The sequence below is a fragment of the Lepidochelys kempii genome, chromosome 6, assembly GCF_965140285.1.
Source record: "Lepidochelys kempii isolate rLepKem1 chromosome 6, rLepKem1.hap1, whole genome shotgun sequence".
Classification (NCBI taxonomy): Eukaryota; Metazoa; Chordata; order Testudines; family Cheloniidae; genus Lepidochelys; species Lepidochelys kempii.
In genome coordinates, this window is record NC_136385.1 from 74,093,773 (window position 1) to 74,113,316 (window position 19,544).

The window sequence follows — 19,544 nt, forward strand, 5'->3', positions numbered from 1 at the left end:
CTTTAATGCACAGCACTGAGTTGGTTTATAGTAAACGTGAAACAAATTTATTAACGAAAGGACATAGGCTTAAGTGACATCAGGTACACAGAATCAGGACAGAAATGGTTACAAACAAACAAGAGTTAAAATATGCTTCTAAGATTACAGTCTAACTTAACAAACTAGAATGAGCAGCGCGTGAATCGCCCCTTGGGGAAGGCTAGCCCCTGGCTTCGCCCCTTCTGCCAGAGGCCCTTCCCCTTGCCTACCAGATCCCAGAGCCCCCCCAACGCGGCTGCTGGCCTTTCCACTCCAGCCCCAGGCTGCCCGAGCACCCCCAACACTAGATCACTGGGTGGGTGGTGTGGCTCCAACCTCAGCACTCCCAGCCCTGAAGCCCCAGGTGGGAGGCCCAACCCCAGCCCCCTCACCCCTGGCCCAGTGCCCTCAGCCCCAGAGTGCCGGGCGTAAGGCAGCGCGGACCCGGTACCTGCAGCCCCAGTGCCAGGTGACAAGGCCCCAGCGTCCCAAGTCCCAGTGTGCCAGGTAGGCAGCACGGCCCTAGCGCCCCCAGCCCCAGAGCGCCGGGCAGGCTGCACAGCCCCAGCACCCCCAGACCTGGAGTGCCGGGTGGCGCAAGCATCGGCTCCAGCTGCCCCAAGTCCCAGCCACAGGCTGCCCTAGCCCCAGGCGGGAGGAAGAGTGGGAAGCCGGAGGGGACCAGGGGGCAAAGCATGAATGGGGGCATGCTAGGATGTTTGGGGAGGCTTAGCCTCCCCAGGCCTATGATACTTGCCGCCCTTACAAACTAGAGTCTTTTCCAGCATGGTGGCCAGTCTTTGGCTGAAATCCAACACAGAGCCCACGGCACTCAGCTTTTTTGTCTCCTCAGGTGAAGGATAACCCAAAGTCCTTTTCCAGGTCTATATATTCCCCCAAAGTTCATTGTCCTGGTATCAAGAGCCAGGAAGGTCTCCTGGGGGATTCAGTGTCCTGCCATCTTCATCAAAGTGTCCCCTCATGGTGAGTTCCCATGTGATGTTTCCTGCTGCAATTTTACAGTGCAGATGAAGTCTTCCCCACTGCCTGCAAGCTGATTGCTTTGTTTACTGATGATGTATCCCATTGGTCCATGGCTAGCAAGGTAAAAAGAGGAAATTCACAACCCTAAGTCTAAGGGCATGTCTGCACTACAAACTTTTTTTGACTCAACTTATGTTGGCATAAAGCTGCTGCAGTTTGTGTATTGCTTGTGTGCATGCATAATTGGTTCCTTGTATCAGCGCTGCACGTACTCCCCAGGAGTTAGAGTAGCATCCGTGTTAATCTGTATTCGCAAAAAGAACAGGAGGACTTGTGGCACCTTAGAGACTAACCAATTTATTTGAGCATAAGCTTTCCTGAGCTACAGCTCACTTCACCGGATGCAGGAATGTTTGGTTCAGTCACCATGGGTCGGTATCCCAGTGTGCAACTCACCACAGTCCAGTGCACTGTCTGTTGGGAAGTTCTGGCAATGCATGATGGGGCAGAAATGAGTCGTGCAGGGGTGACTGGGACTGCGGGGTCAAATTCCCATCATGCAGTTTTCTTCCCCCTATAATGCCATCGCTGTCCCAGAATTTTTGCACCTATTTTGAAAATTCCACAAACTCATGTGGGACTTGTTGCTGTCTGCCATCTCTGACAGGAGCCCACACAGCTCTGCACTACTCTCATGAGCACTGCAGGCACAGGACACACGCCCCTCCGGTATTTGCAGAGCCAGAAGAGCTGCAGGGAATTCAATGATTTCCTGTAGGTCAGGTCGCTGTGGGACATCGCGAGAACCAATTCATCGTTGTTGTTGGCATTCACGGAGCAGCTGCAGATGGTGGAGCAGTGCTTCTGGGCCTGAGAAATGAGTACTGACTGATGGGACTGCATCGTAATGCAGGCGTGGGATGACAAGCAGTGGCTGCAGAACTTTAGGATGCTCAAGACCCCATTCCTGGATCTGTGTGCTGAGTTCGCCCCAGGACTCCAGCTCAGGGACATAGAAATGGAAGCTGCACTGGCAGTGGAGAAATGAGTGGCGATCACACTGTGGAAACATGCAACACTGGATTGCTACAAATCAGTGGGAAAAATTATTTTGGAGTTGGAAAATCCACTGTGGGGGCCATTGTCATGTAAGTGTGTAGGGCCATTAATCATCTCCTGCTATGCAGGATTGTGACTCTTGGCAATGTGCAGGACATAGTAGATAGATCTGCAGCTATGGGGTTCCTGAACTGTGGTGGAGCAATAGACATGGAGCACGTCCTTATTATGGCACCAGACCACCTTGCCACAGAGTACATCAAACAGAAAGGGCTGCTTTTCTATGGTTATGCAAGCATTGGTGGATCACGAGGGACATTTCAGCGACATCACTGTGGGCTGGTCAGAGAAGGTGCATGATTCTCCCATCGTTAAGAACACAGGACTCTTCAGAAAGCTACAAGCAGGGAATTTCTTGCCCAACTGGCAAACTATCATTGGCAATGTTGAAATGCCAATAGTGATCTTGGAGAACCCAGCCTACCCCTTACTCCCCTGGCTCATGAAGCTGTACACCAGTCACCTCGACAGCACCAAGGAAAGATTCAGCTACCAGCTCAGCAAATGCGGAATGACAGTTGAATGCGCTTATGGTAGACTGAAGGGATGCTGGTGCTGTTTACTCACAAGATTTGGTCTCAGTGAGAAAACTATCCCAATGGTTATGATGTGTCCTGCATAATACCTGTGAGGGGGAAAAGTTGCCACTAGAGTGGAGGTGGAGCAGTTGTCTGCTGAGCTTGAATAACCAGATACAAGGGCTATCAGAAGAGCTCAATATGGAGCTATATGGCTCAGGGAGGCTTTGAAAGAGCGTTTTAACGGCGAACCGCAGTAATGGGTTATGGTGTACTGTGCTCTACCTGGCCCTGCAGTTTGGGGGCCTGTTAGGAATTGTATGACCCTTGCTGTACATTTATAACTATTACACTGTTTGTCACAGATCCTGTGAGTTGTGTCAAAGTTTACAATCCCAGGTGAATGGGTGCTTTCACTACCACCAGCCATACAGCAGAATATGTTAGGAACCAATAAAGATTAATTATTTTAATTTCATTGAGTAACAAAAACATTTCAAATAATTTTGTGCAAGTTAAAAGCAAATACATTAAAACCTTAACAAATTTATGGAACAGAATTTAAAGAAGGGGAAGGAACATTCATGTCCATTTTAGCTACATATACATCAACCGTGGCTCTCACTGGCCAGTGTATGAGAAGTTGTGGTTGTCAATGTCCCCCGGAGTGAAATGGTGGGGTACGGATGTGGCCCTCAATGCCATGTGGAATGTTGAGAGGGATGTAGGGAGGTGCTGCAGTGGAGTTTTCCATGAGTCTGCAGCATCTGTGTTTGCTACCAGAGAAGACCCATCTCCAACTTCGACTTCTTGGCTTTTCTCCTTTCCACTCTTTCCTTCTTCACACAGTGTGCAATGCTCACCCCTCAGGCCCTCTGTTCAGTCTGATGCAGCACTGGCTTGCAGGAACTTACTGAACATGTCAGTCTGAGTCCTCTTCTTTCTCCTTATCTGGCTCAAGATTTTCATGTAGAGGGGGAACCTCAAGGCCACATCAGCAGTAGCCTACAGATAAAATACAGAGAGTGATTGTCAGTATAGTCACAATGGAAAGTGAAAGTTAAGATTCAGAAGTCCCTTCCCTTGCTCCCCTAAAGTTTTAAACACAACATACTTATTGAAACTTCTGCTTATGCACCAGCCATAAGTATGGTTCACCAGGGGTGAGAGAATTGAGGATGGAATTACTCGGTTGCATGAAATATGATAGGGCAATAGCACTGAATGCTGCACTGTTTTCCAAAGGTGATGCAGATTTTAGCTGAGATCTCACTCCTGAGTTTAACAAAAGCACAGACAACGCAGCTGTAGCTGGCATTCTGAAGTCATCCAGGCCCATATGCTGCTAGCCTGTGTGCTGCAATGGTGCCTACTGAAGTTATCACTGAGTGGCGCGGGAAAGCATCCTACCGCAGAGGGAGAAATAAGGCTGCCCTCCCTAGAAACCTTCAGCAGAGGATTGCAGAGTACCTCCATGGAAGTTTCATTGAGTTCAGACAGGAGAATTCAAGGGATGTCCCTGTGTACATAAACAAACTGCTCTGCATCCCGTTCCGTCCCCCCCGCAACTCTACAGGGGAATGACAAGCAGATAACCACCCTCCCTCTGTTGTACTTATACCTCTTCTAGTATGAGTAAATTAATGAAAAGTCACTAGATGTGTCCTGTTAATTTGGGGGTGCCATCAGTACATCATTGTAACTGGAAATAAATTTACACACTTATCCAAGGGTACTTCCCCTGCATCGGGCTCGCCCGTGCTCGACTGCCAGGACTGCCTGCAGTGGAGTCTCAAACAGCTTCTGGCTTGAAGCATAGCTTGACCCCCCTGTTGCATGTCCCTCCTCCTCCTCCTCCAGCACCTTCTCCTTGTTGATACCAGGGCCTGTGACACAAACCTAGCCCAATGATGGACCTGGTGGAAGGAGGAGTTCGAGCTGTTCACAGGCCTGGCCATGCAGGATGACACAGCAGGAAAGTAAAACTGTTATTTGACCTCACTGGGGAACAAGGCAGAGAAGTCTGCAGCACTCTGAAATTCACCCCTGCCTCAAGCCTCACCGTAGTACCGTTCTAGGAGCCCTGGGGGTGTATTGCTCCCCAAAGCAGAATGAAACTGTGGCCTGACACAAGCTTCTCGCTAAAGACCAGTCCAAAGGGAAGGGGAAAGACCCCTTATGTTACTGCCTTACACACACTGGCTGCTACATGCAATTCTGGGGACTTGACAGTCTCCCTAATTCAAAACAGGATAGTCTGTGGCACTTGGGATCACCGCCTGTGGGAGTGGCTGCTTCAGGAAGGCAATCTCACATTAGACAAATGCTTAGACATGGGCTGCAGTGGAAACGTCAAGAGAAAGGATGAAAGCCCTAGGAGACACAAACATCCCCAGAAGCACATGCAGGGAGACAACAGCAAAGGAGATCAGGTGGCCAGTGGTCCGTACCCATAGTGAGATGAATTTACTGTGTGAGACAGCAGGAGAAGGTAAGGGACATGTGCCCTGCACAATCACAGCACTGCAAGGAATGTGGCAAGTTGAACCATTTTAGCCGTGTGCGCACAAGCAGAGGAAGGTCCCAGAAAGATTCAGTCAGATTTGTCCAAGAGGGGGATCATGGGTGGCAGGTATCAAAGGCAGGGGAAGGTTCAGCCTACCCAAACTGCCTATGTGGCCCCACCCATACTCCCCCCCACAGGTCCCCTCCTGCTTCCTGCCGTGGTCTGCTGAGGCTCTTGGCCGGGGCCCAGGGCCCCAGGACAAGTGGTGCTGGAACCAGGGGGGCAAGGGGGCCATAGCCCTCCCACTTTTTGAAAGTGGACAGGTCTGGCCCATCCACTTTTCACCAGGGCAGACCTCTTCCCCCTCCTTTCCCCCTCCTTTCCCCCTCCTTTCACAGGAGCCCGGGCAGCTGTGGGGAGCTGCGGCAGAACCTCCACCTGCCTGGGGTGGGGGTGGGCTGAGAGCAGCCCCTGGCCCATGTCCCCACTCCCCGGGCTCCCCAGCCACCCAGGGCAGGAGGAGGGTCCGTGACTCCATGCCGGCTCCCCACAACTGCCTGGGGGGGAGGGCCTTGGAGCTGCAGCCCGGCCATGGTAAGAGCCATGCAGGCATTGCCCCAGGCAGGTGGGGAGCCCAGGGGACAGGGACACGGGCCAGGGGCTGCTCAGGGCCCCGCACCGCAGGCAGGTGGAGGGTCCATGGCTCTTACCGTATTTGGGCTGTGGCTCCGAGGCCCACTCCTGGCCGGAGCTGGGTTGCGGAGAGCTGCGCGGGCAGCTGTGGGGAGACTGGGTCCCTCCACCTGCCCTGGGTGGGGGGCCTGGGACACGGGCAGGCGGCTGCCTTCATCTCCACCTTGGGCGGAGGCCCCCCACACACTTTTGGGAGGGCTCAGGTGCCCTTCCCCTTGGCTGGGGCTAGTGGGGGCCGGCCTGCAGCTAGGGACTCTGGGCGGCTGGAGCCAGTGCTCGTGCTGCCTGCCCACCGGCGATCCTGGGTGGGAGTGTGGGCCATGCTCAGCTGCCTGCGCGCCCACCACTCTGGGGCTCGGGCTGGGGACCGCGCTGCCTGCCCGCCCGCCTGCCCGCCCGCCTTCTGGGCTCCAGCGGGAGAAAGGGGGAGAGTGGGGTGGGGCCCTGGGCAAAAGGGGCAGGATGGCCAGGGGTGAGCCTCCCCAAGCCCGTGGTTCACCCGCTGCCCATGAGGGGGATGGCGCCTCAGACAGTGTTGACCTCTGGACTCTGTCCTTGAGTCCGAGAACATATCAGGTTCAGACTTTTGGGAAGGAAATCAACAAGGGACACCACCAACCTCAGTGCAAGCAACAATGTTAACAGGGAAGTGCCCTGTGTGAGTTCAGCTGGATAGCGGGGCCTCCTGCATTGTGATTCCTTGGGGTGAATTTGACCCGAACACACATTAAAAAGAGCAAGCAGAATCTAATAATGTATAATGAGATCATAATGAAGCCTGTAGGAAAATGTGACTGTGACCCTAAGAGAACCACACTGCCAGATAGCAAGAAGCTTCCTGGTATGTAACAACAAAACTCAGCTGCTCTAACTAGCTCAATACACTTCACACATTGTTGTCATGATATCCACATAAGAAGTGTCATGTAATATATTATTTGAAAACTAACAACATGCTGGTTGTTAATATCGCTGTGAAATATATGTAACAACACTGTATGTGAAATTGTGGATTCTCTCTGATATTGTGTTTTGGAGTCTGTAAACAGACAAAGGAGAAAAAACAGGGTTTTTTCCAGACAAAGGAGGAAGCCAAACACCTCTTTGGTTCAGTTCCAAATCAAGCCAGGTATAACCAGAGGCAGGGACAGTGTGCTATTCATTTGCATATTGCGGGAAAATAATTTACCTTGTAAATCACAGAAGACTGCAAAATTAACATGGCGTGGGCTCCATGGTGAACACAGAAAGCTGAGCTTTCTGATTTTGATGGCAAAAATAAATTTTGGGGATGTATGGAAAATGCTGGAAAAATTTGGGGATCCATTGCCTGAGAGAACAAAGAAGCCAGCACTTTGTATCTACGAAAGATGGGTCCTCCCACTAAAACAGGCTGGAGAACTCGGTGTGAGTAGGAAACTAGGTTAGGCAAAGCTGTATCTTGCTGGAATTAAGTTGTAGACACTAGAAAGTGGGTTATTTCTGTTTTGTTTGTTTGTAACTCTTTCATATCTCTTCCATTCTTGCTTGAAAGCGCTTAAATCTGTTAATAAACTTATAGGTTTATTGCAAACTATCTCAGTTTTGTGTAGTAAGGTGGAATGTATCACCCCAGCTGAGCTAACAAGCTGTTGTGAGTACTGGCTCTCTGAAGCCAGTGAACTTGGTATTACCTCCATGAGTGTCCAATAAGAGGAACTGGAAACTGCAGGGGAGATGGTTATGGGCAGACTCGGGATTGGAAGTGTTCTTGGGATCCCCCTGCAAGGAATAACTGGGCTGGTGGAAGCTGAGGGAGAGACCTTTGTGCTGTGGGTAGGCTGCTGGTGTCAGGGCTCTGAACCAAAGCTGCATAGCCTAAAGGCTCCCAAGATTACAAGGCAGGCAGTTACACAACCCGTTACTGGTCTGGGTGAGTTGCCAAAGTGTCATAGTGACCTCACAGTAACTAACCTGAAAAGTAATAGACGGTACCAACTGAAGTTTGTGGTGATGGATGGTAAGTGCCACAAACTTCTCTTGGGGAATAGAGCGATGGACGCAGCAGCAGAATTTAATAGCTGTGTTGGATCATATTAAAGAAGTTCTGTATTAAAATCACAAATGAGTTTGATTCCCCAGAGTTTAAATTCCAGGGTATTACTAATTAAGAGGTCTCTTGGTTTTTGGTACTGTTTCTCTCCCTCTATGTGTGAAACTTGCAAGCTGCTAATTGTGTTAGTACATTCTAAGACAGGGTCTGTTCTCAAAGCAATTCACAGAGAGAGAGACTCAAAGCAATACTCTAACAACAGAAACAGCACCCAGAGACTCCCCACCCTTTTGTTGTATTAACAATTGTGATTAAAATAGAGATAGAGGATGTATGTGGATGGATGCTTGGTGTGGATAATAACTGAATGATCAGGGAGGTGCCAGCCTAAGAATCCAGTGTCCATCGGCTGAAGAAGGCGTCAAGTGGAAATAACCAGAGGACCCCACCCGGAGGGCAGACTGGAATCCACCCAACAGCCTCAAGAATGGGAGAACCAAAGAACAAGATAACATCTTGGAGCCGTCAGGAATGTGCTATCTGCTGATTGATTCAGCAACAGCATGATGAAGCAATTCCCATAGACTGGCATAGGAAGAAATTCCTATAAAAATAGACTCTAAAAAGTGAGAACTTTGGGGTCTGATTCTGCAAACCAACTTCCAGGAGCATCAGATGAGCATCTGACAAGGCCCTGCTCCCTCCTCATGTCCAGGCCACCTGGCCAGTGACTTGGCATGAGCAACTCTAAGGCTGGTAACTATGATAACAACCTTGCAGAACCTGTGTGTGTGTGTGTGTATGTTTGTATGAATGAATGAATGTGAGAATAAATTTGAGATTGAATGGAATGTTATAACTATAACTAACTGCTTACTATGATTCTTTCTGTATTCACAATAAATGTGGTATTTTGCCTTTTTCCCTTTAATAAGATCCTGCTGGTTTTTATTTTATTGGTACAACATTTTGGTGGAGAATTGCGAAAGGGGGAATATTGGTAAAAAACCTCAGTTATTGTAAATATTGGTGTGCACACCGCCAGCTCTAGTGAGCTAGGTATTTCTATTAGGTTAACCAGACCTGCTGGCCTCCGAGAAGGTAGCAGGGGACCTGCTGGCCTCCGAGAAGGTAGCAGGAAAAACAGATTAAACCAGACCTGCTGGCCTCTGAGAAGGTAGCAGGGGACCTGCTGGCCTCCGAGAAGGTAGTAGGGAAAACAGATTAAACCAGACCTGCTGGCCTCCGAGAAGGTAGCAGGGGACCTGCTGGCCTCCGAGAAGGTAGCAGGGAAGAACAGGCTAACCGGACCTGCTGGCCTCCGAGAAGGTAGCAGGGAAGAACAGGTTAACCGGACCTGCTGGCCTCCGAGAAGGTAGCAGGGAGAAACAGGTTAACCAGACCTGCTGGCCTCCAAGAAGGTAGCAGGGAGAAATAGGTTAACTGGACCTGCTGGCCTCTGGGAGGGTAGCAGGGGACCTGCTGGCCTCCGGGAAGGTAGCAGGGGAAAAACGCATAGATTAAGCTATGATTTCAGAATCTAGGCTGTGTCACTTGCTAAGTAATACCAGCAGTGACAAAGAGATTGAAATATCCATGTTAAGATGTTTAAAAGAAAACAGGGTAAGCCAGTACTAGAGGGAGGAATGGAGTCAGAAGGAACTCCAACCTCACCTTTTGTTAAAGAAATTACACCTTTTAAACAAATCCTTCAAAAATTTGGGCACAGTCCTTGGACTAAACAAGCCCTAGCTGATGTCTGCACTATTTCGGACCTAGAGGATAGATTGGCTCAGTATATCCTCATATACAAACCTTCTAGTGCTGCCAAAAGAGATGCAGCAGCAATTTGGTTGTTGTGGGAGGCATGTAAGGATTCTTCTCTCCGCTTGTCTTCATGTAAAGAGGAAAAGGCACAAATGGAAAAGGGAGCAGACAATTGGAAGGTGCTGGCTACAAATATCCAAAGCCAGCTGAAAATAGTGAAAGAGGCACTCCAGGAATACAGAAAGAGTGAAAAAGTTAACTCTGCAGAGGCTGGAGGGAGGCAGGTAAAGGGGGAGAAGGTCCTATGTACGGCACCCCCAGGCATAATTACAAAGAGAAAAGAGAGTAAAAAAAAAAAAAAAAAGTTAACTCTGCAGAGGCTGGAGGGAATTAAGCAGTTAAACTTTGTATTTCACCCAAACAACTTTTAACCGAAAATGTTAAAAAGGAAAAGTGTTAGAGCATTCTTGGTTTCTTTGCAGCCATTCTGAAAGAAAAATGGGCCCTTTTCCAAAGGAATGTCTGTAAATTAGCCAGGCAAAAATAAACTATCTGATTAAAATAATTTGACTGGACAATTTAGTCAAATTTGCTAAAAGAACATAAGAGGGTTCTATTGGAACTTAACTGCCTCAAATGTATAAAGGGAATGTAAGATGTAAAAAACAGAGCAGTGTGGAAGGGATGTTAAGGAAAAGAAAATGTGTATGTATCTGTCTGTGTGTGTGTAAATATGTAAAGTTCTAAGGACCAGTTAGTTTTGGTTTTGTTTTAAATAATGCCACTAAAAATCTATTTGACTCTTTAATTCAAAGTTGCAAAACTGACAGACCTTTTTGCTAGACACAGGTAATTAGTGTTGTTTGGCTTTGGGATTTGGCATTTAACCCTTAAAAGGTAACTCAATGCTTTACAAAATTTAAAATGTTTTTAAGTTGTGGCTGCAGCAGGGCAGTCAAAATCAGGAGAATATAAAAAAAATTTTTTTTGGATTCTTTTTGTTTGTTTGTTTTTGTAACAAAATAGCAGATGAGAGTTGTAGAAAAAAAAATTAAAAAAAGACAGTGCCTCTCTGAAGCAACAGCAGGGGTGAGGTGCACAAAACAAAAAGAAGCAATGTTAGAAACACTGAGTCTTAAAATGGCTCTGAGTAATCAGACTGTCACTTTGATAAAGGTACATGAAAACTCTGTAAGCAAAAAAAGAAATAGTGACACCTTATGTAAAAATGGATCTGGATAATGTTATAGAAGTTAAACTATGGAAGGAATGTGCATTTGCCCCAGAACATGTGCAGGGTATATTGTAGAAGGGGCAAAAGAAATGCAAACATACCATGCTACTTAATTAAAATGCTATTAGGGCTCCAAAGGGAGCCACAATAGGTTGGGTTTTCTTTTTCAGATTGCTGTGTGTTTTGGAAGCAGAAGTTAAAAGTAATCAAAACTCTGGTGAAAGTTGATTGTGTCCCTTTTAAGATAGAGTCTCTGAGCTGCTGATGGCTTTAAATCCAAAAGCAGGAAGTTTCTGTGAAAATGCAAATTACCTAAATGATAAAGGAAGGAAAGAACTAGCAGCACAAAGGAGCTGCAGATAAAGGACATACCTGGTCAGCAAACAAATTGTCTAAATAAAAGGCATGGGATAACAAGATAATTTTAATAAATGTAATGATAATAAGTATCCCTGTAACAACGTATAGTGTGTATGATTTTTGGAAAAATCCTTTAAGGTCGTGTGGTAATGATGCTTCTCAGTTATTACCTGTAAATAAAACTTAAAGCTTAACACAGCAGGAAAAACATTATAAACTCGGTCTGCTGTATAAGAAGGAAAACTCAGGGATTTAATGACTAAACAGTGGGATAATTTCCCCATAACCCTTAAAAGATAAAAGCCTTTGAAACCTGGCCTGCCTATAGAACAAAAACAGGAAAATATGGGGGCAATTTCTCTGTTTTGCCTGCAATCAGCACGGGTATTTGTAAAAGAAATACTTTAAGCAATAATCTGCCACCCCAAAAGGGGTAGAAACATGTTCTTTTTGTCTTTCAGAAAATCAGGAAAAGCTGCCAGCTGAAAAGCAACCCAATACCATGAATCTACTGTCACAACAGAAATTGTGTTCTGTGTTCTATGTTTTGTCTTGTGTTTTGTGTTGTTGCTAGCACTGTTGTGTGTTTAAAAAAAAAATACTGAAGACCTGCAGGAACTTAAAAATAAATTAAGCTTTCTGTCCCAGCTACAGGACAGCCTGATACAAAAACAAGTACATGCCAATGTAGACTTGGTCCAAATTGGTCTGGGTAACCTAAAAGGCCAATGGAATCTTTAGTAATGGCTTAATACTACCACATGGCTTATCCATAAGAAAAAAATATATATATTAGAAATAGGAAACTACACAGCCATAGCTATGGGATGCACTGAAATGCAGATACTTGCACTAGCTACTTTGGAACACAAAATGTTCTGGGTCATATTGGGAAATATTAAGGGTTTTTTGATGCATTTGTTAAAAAAAAAAGAGATCATTGTTTGACACCTATCAATATGAATGGATGCAATATGTTTCCACTATTGTAAACCAGACTTGTTAATGGGAGAAATTGTTGTCAAAATTGCACACCAACAGTCCCTGGAGGCAAAGGTATTGAAGGTTAACCCACTCCCCATATTACACATGGGATCCTTTTGGCTACCCTGGACCTTGAGCCAGTGGGCTGGGGAGGGAGGGAAGCTATTGGACACTAGAGGTTGTACCGAATGGACTCCTCAAAAGTGGGTGTGCCTCACCTTGCCTGTTGCCCCAGAACCTTGTAGTAAAGATACATCACTAGGATCATGTATGTGGCATGAATTGGAATCACAAACTCAAATTGCCTCACAGTACTTTCTCTTGAATAGGCTACATAGAAAGTGACACTGACGATTATAAATCTTAGTGTCAAAAGGGGGATTATGTTGGATCATATTAAAGAAGTTCTGTATTAAAATCACAAATGAGTTTGATTCCCCAGAGTTTAAATTCCAGGGTATTACTAATTAAGAGGTCTCTTGGTTTTTGGTACTGTTTCTCTCCCTCTATGTGTGAAACTTGCAAGCTGCTAATTGTGTTAGTACATTCTAAGACAGGGTCTGTTCTCAAAGCAATTCACAGAGAGAGAGACTCAAAGCAATACTCTAACAACAGAAACAGCACCCAGAGACTCCCCACCCTTTTGTTGTATTAACAATTGTGATTAAAATAGAGATAGAGGATGTATGTGGATGGATGCTTGGTGTGGATAATAACTGAATGATCAGGGAGGTGCCAGCCTAAGAATCCAGTGTCCATCGGCTGAAGAAGGCGTCAAGTGGAAATAACCAGAGGACCCCACCCGGAGGGCAGACTGGAATCCACCCAACAGCCTCAAGAATGGGAGAACCAAAGAACAAGATAACATCTTGGAGCCGTCAGGAATGTGCTATCTGCTGATTGATTCAGCAACAGCATGATGAAGCAATTCCCATAGACTGGCATAGGAAGAAATTCCTATAAAAATAGACTCTAAAAAGTGAGAACTTTGGGGTCTGATTCTGCAAACCAACTTCCAGGAGCATCAGATGAGCATCTGACAAGGCCCTGCTCCCTCCTCATGTCCAGGCCACCTGGCCAGTGACTTGGCATGAGCAACTCTAAGGCTGGTAACTATGATAACAACCTTGCAGAACCTGTGTGTGTGTGTGTGTATGTTTGTATGAATGAATGAATGTGAGAATAAATTTGAGATTGAATGGAATGTTATAACTATAACTAACTGCTTACTATGATTCTTTCTGTATTCACAATAAATGTGGTATTTTGCCTTTTTCCCTTTAATAAGATCCTGCTGGTTTTTATTTTATTGGTACAACAGCTGCAGTGCAAGAAGTAAACGGAGGAGTCCCATGGACCATGGAGACAGTTTCAAAAGCATATGGGAATGTTTTCAAAGGCAACAGATGCCTGGAAGGAAAGCTGTGACTGGAAGCAGACCCCACAGTGGAACCTGTGTGCTTACAACAGAGGAAAGTTCCAGTGACACTATGTAATCCAGTGTGCAAGGAGTTCAAAAGTCTGCAGAACAGGGGTATCAGAGACCAGTATAGCCTGGGTAAGCAGTATGGTGTGGCAAAAAAGCCACCAGGTAAATCAAACATCACAGATCCAAAGCCACTCAACAAGGCATTGAAAAGATGCCACTGCCCACAGTTGATGACATCTTGTCAGAACTTTCCAAAGCCAGAATCTTTGTCACAGAATCAGGGTCTGTGATGTGGGGAACGGGTTTTGGCACATACCCTTGGCCAGAGTGTCCAGTATGCTGACAGCCTTCGCAACACCATTTGGTTTCTACAGATGGTTGCACGTGATGATGGGTGAAAACCCAGCCCCGGGCATGTTCCAGTGAAGACTCCTCCTGGACTGGAAGGACTGCCTGTGGTGAAAATGATTGCAGATGATATCCTCATTGTGGTGAAGTGAGCAATGATACAGAAGCTGGACAAGATCCTGACAGAAAACTACAAGCTTTTCTACAGCAATATAGGGACAAGAACATACAACTTAACCCCAAAAACATGTGACTCAAACAGTGTGAGATGACATACCTCGGACATCTGCTTACAGCAATGGGACTGAAAGCAGATCCCAACAAGATCAAGGCAGTCAGAGACATGCCAGCTCCAGTGGATGTGGACAGTGCTTCATGGGAATGATAAATTTTCTGTCCCAGTAATTACCACCCAGTAATAGTGCAATCAGACCACAAACCCCTAGAGACAAACACCTGTCAGGGATGATCTGGGTGTATCTTTGGTCCTGACTCAGAACAGGGGACTGAGGTCTCAACTCTTGAGGTCTCTTCCAGCCTTACACTTCTATAATTCTATAACAAAGCCTCTTCTTAATACTCCAGAAAAGATTGTAAAACATGTTGCTGCACCTCCAGGACTACCAGGTAAAGACCAGATATTGTCCAAGATGATTACCGGTGTTAGCCGACACCCTGAGCAAGGCATAGATACAAGTTGGGGGAAAGGGATCAGGACACTGAATCCATAAACATTCTGCACTATCTCCCAGTTTTAACAGTGACGCTGATGGAAATAAAGAGGCTACATAAAAGAACATCCAGCTACCAGTGTGACGGGTTCGGTCACAGAGACCCCCTTGGGACTGTCACCTGATGTGCTGAAACTACCTCTAAGCCCGTTTTCTTTGTCAGCTTGGGACTCCAAAACCCTGTCTTGTTGAGCCAGACACACTAGCCTGTGGCAACACAGACCCAGGGTCTGAACCATGCACCCAAAGCTGCAGACTTAACTGAAAACAGCTTAGCAAGTACTCCTGTCTCCAGCACTTAGACACCCAGCTCCCAATGGGATCCAAACCCAAATAAATCCGTTTTATTCTGTATAAATCTTATACAGGGTAAACTCATAAATTGTCTGCCCTCTATAACACTGATAGAGAGATATGCACAGCTGTTTTCTCCCCCGGGTATTAATCACTTACTCTGGGTTTACTAATAAACAAAAGTGATTTTATTAAGAATAAAAAGTAGGATTTAAGTGGTTTCAAGTAATAACAGACAGAACAATGTAAGTTACCAAGCAAAATAAAACAAAACATGCAAGTCTAAGCCCAATACATTAAGAAACTGAATACAGGTAAATCTCACCCTCAGAGATGTTCCAATAAGCTTCTTTCACAGACTAGACACCTTCCTAGTCTGGGCCCAATCCTTTTCCCGGTGCAGTTCTTGTTAGTTCCAGCTCAGGTGGTAACCAGGGGATTTCTCATGACTGGCCCCCCTTTGTTCTATTCCACCCCTTTTTTAGCTTTGGCACAAGGCAGGAATCTTTTGTCTCTCTGGATCCCCACCCCTCCTTCTAAATGGAAAAGCACCAGGTTTAAGATGGATTCCAGTTCAGGTGACATGATCACATATCACTGTAAGACCTCCTTCTTCATTACCTAGTAGCTGGAAGACACGTACGCAGGAAGGCTTGCAGGTAAACAAACCCATTCACAGTTCATTAATTCTGAAGCACACTTAATGGCTTCCATTTAACATGTTTACATCAGTAATACACATTTATATCTTATTCTCCTAACTCCAGACATGGAGTAGATCATAAGCTTTGTAATGATACCTTACAAGAGACCTTTTGCACGGAGCATATTCCAGTTACATCATATTCACACTTTTATAAACATATTTCCATAAAACATATGGAGTGCAACGTCACAACCGGCAGTCAGGAGAAAGCAGGATGACCAGAAGACAAAAGCCAACTACCAATAGGAGCAGAAGCATACTTTCAAATGAAAGATTATCTGAGTTTGTAGGATAGAATCATATTTCAAGGACAGAGACCTGTTGTCCCACCTCGTTACGTAAGGATGTCATGCAAAAAATATACATGCTTCACACTTGGTCATTGACAGCTCCCTTACATGGGCTTGAGAGTGTATTTACTGACTGGAGATGAGCACACAGTTCTGCTCCTTGCTAGAGGAGTGTGACACCTGCTGGTCATATAATAATCACTAGCAGAAAGAGGCCGTTACTATGTGAGCTGCCCACCCAACCTGGGAAAAGATGGGAGTGGAATTACCTTCAAGGAAAAGCAGCACTTATTACAGCGGACTACTATTCAAATTTGTGGGAGGTCAGTGCCCTTTCTGATGCAAGAAACAAGTTAGTGACTGATAAACTTTGTGAGATATGGCATTTCAGACAATGTATTCACTAACAATGAACCTCAATTTGCCTTGGAAGAATTCAAGGAATTTGCATGCAAATGGGAGTGTGACCACCACATATTCTCTCCAACATACACACAGAGTAATGGTAGGGTGGAATCAGCTGTGAAAACAGCCAAGAGACTGTTACACAAAGCTGCTTCTTCAGATCCGTCCCTTGTTAGCATTTTTGGCACACAGGAATACCCTATCACGGGATGCCAAAACAGTCCAGAACAGACACTGATGGGATGAAGGACTCTGCTACCAGGGAGAGGAGACCTGTTGCAGACAGAAGGCTGGAGACACTGCTGAGAGGAGATTGGCCAACAATCAGAGAAAGCAGGCCATGTGGTAGGTTAGCCAAGGACCTACCAGCTTTGGAGACAGACACTCCTGTAAGGATCCAGACGTTAGGGAGACACCAGAAGGAGTGGACTAAAAATGTCATGAGGGATGCATTGGCAGCCAGGTCATACATGGTGACTATGCAAGAAGGACAAGTGATCCAAAAGAACAGGAGGCACTTATGAGCCAGCAGACACAATACCCAGAGGAGCCCACAGAGATACAGAGATCATCATAGAATGGAGAAACGGTACCATCTGGAGGCCAACACCACAGGGAAGAAGGAGACTCCACAGAAAGATAGTTTGGTAGAGTTTGAGACAGGTGATAGAGACAGAGATAGGTCACTCCTGGTGTGGTTATCTGTTGAGGAGACCAAACTATCTCAGACTATGTAACCAGCTGAGTCTGTGGCAAGGACAAGACTCCAACTTAACTAAGTGCTTGCCATCACTAGCCGAAACAGAACAGATACGGAGTGGGGTTCTGGATGTCAATTATTTGCTTTTAAATTTTATATTAAAATGTTTGTAGAACAGGGAAGATGTATCATGATCAATGGAACTAGAGTCAGAGGGTCCATGTTCCTGAAGGGACTGTTATTGATGGGTCACCAGTGGAAACAGAGATCACCAGGACTTAGGCTGGAAGCAGTGCAGTCATATGGACAGAGCACTGCTCAGGGTTTAATTATGTTCCACTTGTTCAACTTAACCTGCTTTCTGCTTCATTTTTTTCAAATGAAACACAGGGGAGCAGAATAGGCTCTCCATTGACTCTGCCAGGGCCTACGCAGGGAAGAGCCCATCATTGGCCCTCTCCCAATGTACAGCTAAGAGTCCAGTTATCAGGAGGAAGGAGGCACTGGCAGAGCCCAAAACCCACCTGTGGGGCAGAGAGAAACGAGCTCTGTGGGTAAATTGGAAGGGGAATGGGATGAACTTGGCTGAGGGATGTCAGCAGAGTCAATAGGCTTGTGTGGCGGGTGCTGGATGGTGGGCTCAGCTGGCAGGATCTTGTTGCCTGGGATGGACTGAGCTGAGGTGCAGAGGATAGACTAATGGGGCAAGGGATGGTCTGGAGGCCAATAATTGATTAGAGAGTCTGAGGGGAGAATGGCAGTGGTTTTGGGGAGCCAGATTTGATTGAGGGATCTGGGGCGAGAAGTGAATTGAATGATTAGGGACGGCAGATGCATTGATAAGGTGGGGGGGCCAACGTGTGGATTGGGGGTTGCTGGTTGGCAGAGGGTGGACTGTCTTTGGGAAAGATAGACTGATGGGCCTGAGGCAAAGCGCAAAATACATTATGGGCAGAAGGGAGGGCAGAAGATGGGTGGGCAGCAGATCATGGACAGTATCACCATCATGATTTTTTCGTGAGTCTTGTGATATTTGATGTTCTTCTTAAACTCGCATCTGTAGGAATCAAGAGGCTGCAGGAGAATCGCAGCTTTCATTTAAAAAGTAAGTTTCTAGCTCTAGTGGGTTGTGAGCAGGAAGATAGAACATGGACGACAGACGGAGTTTGGGGTGAACGGAAGAGGGGAGCCAGGGACTAGAGGAAATCTAAGCTGAAAGGCATGAGGAGAGAGATCTGGGAGGAGATGAGGTTGAGAATGAGCGACATTGAAAGGTAAAAGCAGGGGAAAGGAAAACTGGTAAAGGAAAAGTTTAGAAACATTGGGTGTGGGGGAGCCTGTTCTTAGGAAAAACAGAAAAGAGAAGCGAGACCTAGAAGGAAAGAAAGTCAAATAGAGAAAGGACAAAAACTAAGGGAGACACAATCAGTGTGAAATGCTTACATTGTTAAACAGCAGGCTGGGTGACAAATTATTATATAAAATCACATATTTGTGTGTCTGGTGCCTTTCTGTATGGGGCTTTGACAGGCCTGACGGTGGTAGGGAGGTGGGTGTGAGAGTCTAACGTTCCTGCAATAAGTGTATAGACAACGTGGCCTCACTTGAAATCAACCAGTGCTGACATTTAACAACAAAGTGTTAATGTCTGTGTGTATGTGCGTGATGAGAATGACATGAAGGATTTTTGACCCCAGGGTTTTGCTGCACATATCTTTGTGTTTTACTAGCCTAGAATTGGCTACTGCAAGTTATTTTAGAATTTTCAGTAAATGCTGTAGGGGCCTCTGGTTTTGTCTTTTTTAGTTTGCTTATTTGGGACTAAATCTCTGTCTAAAATTTTATAAGGTGTTGGAGACTGCATCTGTTATGTCACAAGTTGTGGAGAGAGGACTTGGACCCTCCCATTGTATTTGTATTTTTTCATTACTGCTGCCCTCAGCCTCCAGCTTTTGTCTGGGTAGCTAAAGACCCGGCAAAGAGATTCCTGTTTACTGTTCATGTAGCCGTTTATAAAAATGCTTTGGGACGCAAGGTGCTATAGAAATCTAAGAGATCGCTTAGAGGAGAATGTCGTTTTATATTTATATAGGGCCTTGCATACTACCAGTCTCTCAAAGCACTTCACACATCAATGTCAGTTAGAAACTGGCAGTCAGTGACTGTGTAGGCAGGACCCATAGCAGCCAATATGCTCTCAATAATTGCTCACACACAGCCATGGATATCACAAAAGATTTAAAAACCAACCTGAGCTTTATCTAGTCCCAGATCTGAATCCAAATCTTTTTTCTGTCTGAGATCAGTTCAGTATGTTACAGGACTCTCATCCCCTCTGCCTCCTCCCACTGCTTTTCCTTTCCTGATTCCCAGTGTGGCCCGTAGCGCCTTTCCCACACCGTTCCAACCATCATCTGGTTCTA

The 19,544-nt window shown here is 46.1% G+C and overlaps 1 protein-coding gene and 1 long non-coding RNA gene across 3 annotated transcripts in view; one reads left to right on the plus strand and one right to left on the minus strand.

Moving 5' to 3' along the window:
- The window catches only part of CCDC9B (coiled-coil domain containing 9B), a 111,027-nt gene that overhangs the window by 4,352 nt on the left and 87,131 nt on the right, over positions 1-19,544 (plus strand). The window lies entirely within an intron of this gene.
- LOC140913087 (uncharacterized) lies at positions 3,156-14,636 on the minus strand. The gene is made up of 3 exons (XR_012159467.2): positions 14,452-14,636; positions 13,964-14,100; positions 3,156-3,647 (listed from the first exon to the last, which is right to left on the minus strand). It is a non-coding gene; the product is annotated as an uncharacterized LOC140913087 (long non-coding RNA).